Consider the following 7218-nt stretch of genomic DNA (forward strand, 5'->3'; position numbering starts at 1 on the left):
GGAAGGTGGTGGCAATTCTGGATGCCCACCTCAGCAGAGAGTACTCTGTGCCTGCCTACCCTGGGACTGGGGACATTTGATAGGATTCTTCTCACAGACAAGACATGCCCATCCTTGCCCCTCAGCTCCAAGTACTGGACCCATTCACATTGCTGAGGGCAACGAGGGCAGGCCCCCTCCAGGCTCAGCTTCCAATCCACAGCCTCCTGGGCCACCACATTGCTCCTCAGAAGGGCTTAGTCCAGTTCCTATGGTGGGAGATAAGCAGTGCCCTGGCACAGTGCCCAGTTAAGGCCCCTGGCCTAGCTGGACATTCGGTAACTCACAGAATAAATAGAAAAACCGCCTCCCCACCACACTTATGTCCAAAGCATCATATGTCCAGGTCTGAGTCCTGCACGCCGAGGAGTTGTGCTCCATTGTAAAGGACCTTGACATCCCCCAGGGGCACATAATCAGATCCTCTGCCTGCCTGGCCTACCGAGCTTCCCAAGCCCCAACCCCCAGCAGCCATCCATTTGCCAGGCTATGGCACCTGGGTGGGGATCAGGAGAGAGGGCTCTGCTCAGCCAAAGGCTATCTCTTGCACCAAAGTCAGTTGATGTCATCATAGATGCTGGCCATCTGGGGTATCGGTAGCTTTGGCTTCTTGTTGTTGGAGCCCAGGTCGGAGGAAGTCCCTACCAGGCTCAGATGGGATTTCTTTTTCTTGGTTTTCTGTGTCTCAGAGCTGTTGATACCTAGACCCCATCTCTGATTTTCGCTCGTCTTGGGGGAGCCTGAATCACAGGGTGAGAGATCAGAGGTGCAGTCCCACTGAAGCTGGCTGATCAGGGCCTGGCTGTCAGTCATGTCAAAGCTGTCATCCTGGGAGCTCTCCACCTCTGGATGGACAGCTGAGGCCCTGAAGAAATACATCTGCAAGGTTCACTTCTGCTCATCTGTGTGCTGTGGGCAGTGCAGGGACTTTGTGCACATCTTCTTGGTATCTTCAGAAATCACCCTACATTGCATGCTTAGCAGGATATGAAGCTCCTCTGGCCCCAGGTTTCATAGCTGATCCCAGTTGAGTTGTTATACTTAAAAAAAATCAAATCACAAAGTTCCCCATTTTTGTGTTTTAAAGACTCAGATCTTCGAGGGGAATCGGGGTTCTTGCCTGATTTTCTCTTCTTGGCTTTATTCTCTGAGCCATAGGACCAGTCGTTGTCATTGATGTCATCATTATCCTCTTGGTCACTCTCAGACTTGCCCATATTGTTGCTATTGGCACTCCGGTGGATGGCGATTCGGCTGCTATTCCCACCCATTCCCAGGCACTTATCCAGATGGGGAGCAAAACGGGAGGCAGGAATGCTACAGTTGCATTTGGGGCAAACACACTCTCTGCTCTTCCACTGGTTGAAAACCAAAATCCTTCATGCTATCAGGGTCCGTGTCATCCACGAAGAGGTAGCCACACTTGACAGCCTGGTGTACCTCAAAGCAGAATCCCGAACAAGAATTCTAGACTAGGTCCGCTTATATCTCCCGAGCTATGGCCTCTAGTTTGCTGTTATTCAGGCCAGACAAAGACATTTCCTCCATTTTCTTTTGTAAACTGTTGTGGAGAGGGCGCTCTGACTGTTCATAGCACAGCAGGCGGGCGGGGGTGGGGAGTGAAGGAGGGATTGGGGAGGGGGGAGAAGGAGAGGGGTGGTCAGGTAGCCTCTCAGGGAAGCATTCTCTGGGGGCGGCTGCTCCAGAACCCCATGTCCTTTGGTCCATTCTCACCTCTCCCTGGGGCCCGAGGCCTGGCTGGGGGTTGGGCCTCCTTCCTGCCTCACCGCCTCACCAGGCAGCCGTGGCCTCTTCCCCTCCCTTCTTATCCAATCGCCGCCTCCTCCTCACCTACCCCGACCCCGCACAGTCCTCCGGGCCATCTTGGCTACACTTTAGAGTCACCTGGAAAACTTTTAAAAGTTCAAATATCCAGATATTACCTCAGACAAATTAAATCAAAGTCTTTAGGAGTAGGTCCCAGACGTCAGTATTCTTAGAGCTCTGTATTAGTCTGTTCTCATGCTGCTAACAAAGACCTACCTGAGACTGGGTACTTTATAAAGGAAAGAGGCTTAATTAACTCACAGTTCCACATGGCTGGGGAGGCCTCACAATCATGGTGGAAGGCAAAGGAGAAGCAAAGGCACGTCTTACACAGCAGCAGGCAAGAGGGCATATGCAGGGGAATTCCCTTTTATAAAACCATCAGAACTCATGAGACTTATTCACTATCAGGAGGACAGTGCAGACCTGCCCCCATGATTCAATTACCTTCCACTGGGTCTCTTCCACAACACTTGGGGATTATTACAATTCAAGGTGAGATTTGGGTGGGGACACAGAGCCAAACCATATCAAGCCTGCCATCTGATTTCAATGTGCAGCCAAGGTTAAGAACCACCTAGATGCCATTTGAGTTACTGTGACGAGAGATATAACTAGCAATACTTGCAGAAATTACCATTTCTTCTTCCTTTCCGCTTTTTGGTATGGGCATACATAATAAATATTATTCTGGGAAATCAAACTTAAATACTATCCTTGATGAGTGTGTGATCAAAATGTAGAGTCAGGGGCTCGCCAGGCATAGGAAGAATTCTTATGATTTGAAACAGTGCCTAAATGGGATAAAGGGTAAAGAGAGAGCCTGAAATTAGATAACAGATACAAAATACCCTCCCACCCCAGCAGGCCCTATTACTTGGACGTAATACTATCCAGTATTCAAAGGGAAACCATCATATTACTTGATTCTTTGTTAAGTTTCCTACTCTATGAATTCCTTCTGTAATTTATTTTTTTTAATGGGAACCAATGTTACCTAAAGTCTTATTTTAATAAATTTAATGTTATAGGCAACTTTGTTGGAATCTATACATCTCATAAAACAAGCAATAAATATATTTATTAGGCTAAGATAAAAAACATTAGAATAGGAAACGTCTGGCAATATTCTAATTGAGTTGTCACTTTTGCAGGTCAGCACGGCAGTGTGGAACAAATATGTATATATATTTAAAGAAAGAAATTAGTATTGGAAGACTGGAAAAAAAAGAATATGAAATGGTTAATAGAATTTCAGTTATACAAACAAAGGTAGACTGTTTTGTCTAACCTGTACATGGCTTCCAAAATAAAATAGGTTCAGGCTCTCCAAAAGGATAGGTTCAGGCTCTCTAGAAGAAGTACAATGGACTCTTGCTTTATTTCAAGCACTTGCCTTAGGCATATTTCTTGGTTCTAAGTGGAATAATCCAAAATGAGCATCTGTCTTAGAAATTTCATTGATGGAGGGGCATTTCTTTGTCTCAAGATTTTGTAGTTGGCTGGGCATGGTGGCTCACGCTTGTAATCCCAGCACTTTGGGAGGCCAAAGTGGGCAGATCACCTGGGATCAGGAGTTTGAGACCAGCCTGGCAAACATGGTGAAACCCTGTCTCTACTAAAAATACAAAAATTAGCCAGGCCCGGTGGCATGTGCCTGTAATCCCAGCTACCCAGGAGGCTGAGGCAGAAGACTCCTGGGAGGCAGAGGCTGCAGCAAGCCGAGATCATGCCACTGCACTCTAGCCTGGGTGACAGAGCAAGACTCGGTCTCAAAAAAAAAAAAAAAAAAAAAAGTATTGGTAGTTTTATCCAACCACTATGAAATGTTTCCCTCTACTCAACAGATAGTTTGGTTGATCGTTTATCCATTTTTTCATTCAATAAACATGTATTGAGGGACTGACTACTATGTTCTAGGCACTGATGATACAAAAGTAGAAAAGGGAACAAGACAAAATACTTGCTCTTTGAACTTATAGTTTGGTTAAGAAGAACTGACAATGAATAAGTAAATCTCCTTTTTCACCTTTTCTCTTTGCACTTAATTATATATTTGTGGTGACTCCTTTTAGAGACTAAAATTCAGGAGGTATGGGACCCTGTTATGTTCACCACTATATTTTCAGTTCTTGGTGCAGAGTAGGCACTCAATAAATATTTGTTAAACGAAAGAACTCAGAGCAATAGAAAAGCAAATGGTGGTCTGTTACATTTTGAGTTCTTGAGTTTTACTACTTTCCTCATTGTACTCTGTCTTTGACAATAGCTCAACAGTCAAGCAGTCAGCAAAGACTAATTTTTGCCTAAAGAGCTTGTGTCTTGGAAAGGGAATGGAGATCTTCCTCCATTGTTCTAAAATCACATCTACCAGTACTCATTTCTGAAGGGCAGTGCCATGAGCACAGGCAAAGTAAAGTGAGCTAAAGCATTTGTTTGAAAGCTTTCCATTTTAGGAGATGAATTCTTTCATAATTTTGAATTCTAGGGGCAGCTGTTAGTAGCTTCCTAGTCTTCATTAAGAAAGTTGGTTAATAATATATTTTATTTATACTTTTCAGAATGTACATAGTGTTTCTAATTTGGGGGAAGTTACAGCCCACTGCATAACTGAGTTTTTGTCCAATGGAATATTTTACCTTTTCTCAGACATATGCCCAGATAAGAACGTCCATGAAAGACATTGGTACTTGCTTGGCTTAGGAGAAGGGACCATGGCTCTTCAGGGGAGAAGAGAAGCAAGGCCTACATTATTGAAACTTACTTAGTGATCTGGCACCAGGACGATTTACCCAGATTACTTTGTGGTGGTCATACCATTCAGCACAGTGATTGCTTTTTCTTCTATAGGCTGTCTAAAGCAATGTAGTGATAGGATTAGGAAAAAAATATTTCCCAAACGAGGAAAAGCCAAGGTTTAATATTCACTTGGTAAACATTAAGACTCCTCAGTCATTTGGTTTGAGGCTAGTAGCAAATTATGCTGATTATTTCATTACCCTTTTAGTATGGGCTGTGGGCCCTAGGAAAACACAGAACATTTGGTAGACTTATAAATGTTTGATTCTTAAAGCTATCCAAACTACAGTCTGATTATTTATATAGCATGGCAATTTGATATCATTTTACTCCTCAGATCTTCTTGACTGCTTTCTACTGATACAGATCTAATTAACTGTCCCAAGAAACCCTGGAATGATGTAACTCATTTGCTATATCGAGTCCTCCTGAACTATGGACTTAGAGATACCACCTTAGTTGGCCTAATTCAACCACCTCTTTGATCCTATTTGTAGCTCCTGCTCCAGCTATGCTATTCTCACCTTTAGTTCTTCCTCTGTTATGTCTTTAAAACTCTCCACAGCCTTTAAAAGCTAAGTTTAATGTCTACTTCTCTGGTTATCATAGAACTACCTATAAATCCAGATCACTTTTGCTCATGCTACTTTGTGATACATATGACTCTGTGATGTTTTTACCATAAAACCAGAGGGCACTCAATCTAGGAGATTTTTTCTGAAGTGCAAAAAATAATTAAAACACAAGTTCATATATATGTCTGCTTTACAGTCTCAATACCTACATGAACATGTGATCTAGAAGCTGTATTCCTTTTTATTTCATAGGGTCCAGTCTACCTAAAAGAAGAGGACCCTATGAAATGCATGCGAAGTTCTTTGTTAACTTTATGTAACATGTTGAAGCAACACTGTAGTGACAACATAGTTCTTTCAATTTTTGAAATATGCTAGGTTCATTCCTGCATATCGAAAGCTCAGTCCTGGGTAAATTGAAGCCTGGACTTTCTTGAGAATTTTAAACATTGTGTAAACATTATATTTAAGTGAATGTGTTTTTTATAAGATATACTGACTGAAAGCAATGACAAAATCCTTCCTTTCCTTTGAAGTTTATTGGAGAGGCTATGGAAGCACATGTAGAACTTTGTGAAATAAAAGGAGAATAAAATGAGTAAACATGTAAGGGGAGTTTAGCAGGTGGAAGTAAAAGAGTGGGGAAGCAGTACAAACTGATCTCTTTGAAAACAGCTTGAAGTTTTGTATTCATTTTATGTTATTTAATTTTAATTCTTATCTTTTTAATTTTTTTCCATAAGTTATTGGGGTACAGGTGGTATTTGGTTACATGAGTAAGTTCTTTAGTGGTGATTTGTGAGATTTTGGTGCACCCATCACCCAAACAGTATACATTGATCATGGTGGATTATCTTTTGGATATGTTGTTGGATTCGGTTAACTAGTATTTTGTTAAGGATTTTAGCATCTATGTTCATCAAGAATATTGGTCTGTAGTTTTCTTTTTTGGTTATGTCCCTTCCTGGTTTTGGTATTAGGGTGATGCTGGCTTCATAGAACGAATTAAGGAGAGTTCCTTCTTTCTCTGTCTTGTGAAATAGTGTCAAAAGATTTGGTACCAATTATTTGAATGTCTGGTAGAATTCTGCTGTGAATCTGTCTGGTCCTGGATTTCTTTTTGTTGGTAATTTTTAAATTACCATTTCAATATCTTTGCCTGTTATTGGTCTGTTCAGGGTATCTAATTCTTCCTGATTTAAGCTAGTATGGTTGTATTTTTACAGGAATTTATCCACCTGTTCTGGGTTTTCTAGTTTATGTGCATAAAGGTGTTCATAGTAGCCTTGAACAATCTTTTGTATTGTCAGCTGTAATATCTCCTGTTTTGTTTCTTAATGAGGTTATTTGGATTTTCTCTCTACTTTTCTTGGTTAATGTTGCTAATGGTCTATCAATTTTATTTATCTTTTCAAAGAACCAGCTTTTTTGTTTCATTTATTTTTTGTATTTTTTTTTTCAATTTCATTTAGTTCTGCTCTGAACTTGGTTATTTCCTTTCTTCTACTGGGTTTGGGTTTGGTTTGTTCTTGTTTCTCTAGTTCCTTGAAGTGTGACCTTAGAATGTCAGTTTGTGCTCTTTTGGTCTTTTTGATACAGGCATTTAGGGCTATAAACTTTCCTCTTAGCACCAACTTTGATGTATCCCAGAAATTTTGATAGGTTGTGTCATTATTGTCATTCAGCTTGAAGAATTTTTTAATTTTCATCTTCATTTCATCTTTGACCCAATGCTCATTCAGGATCAGGTTTTTTAATTTCCATAGTTTTGAAGGTTCCTTTTGGAGTTGATTTGCAGTTTTATTCCACTGTGATCTGAGAGACTGCTTGATATAATTTCAATTTTCTTAAATTTATTAAGCCTCGTTTTATGGCCTATCATATTGTCTATCTTGGAGAAAGTTCCATGCACTGTTGAATAGAATGTGTAATCTGTGGTTGTTGAATGAAATGTTCTGTATATATCTGTTAATTCTAT

The 7218-nt window shown here is 41.0% G+C and overlaps 1 pseudogene; it reads right to left on the reverse strand.

Moving 5' to 3' along the window:
- Window positions 1-594: 594 nt before the first annotated feature.
- LOC129024110 (ataxin-7-like protein 3) lies at window positions 595-1767 on the reverse strand (annotated as a pseudogene).
- Window positions 1768-7218: the final 5451 nt, after the last annotated feature.

This window comes from Pongo pygmaeus, chromosome X (assembly GCF_028885625.2).
Source record: "Pongo pygmaeus isolate AG05252 chromosome X, NHGRI_mPonPyg2-v2.0_pri, whole genome shotgun sequence".
NCBI classification, from domain to species: domain Eukaryota; kingdom Metazoa; phylum Chordata; class Mammalia; order Primates; family Hominidae; genus Pongo; species Pongo pygmaeus.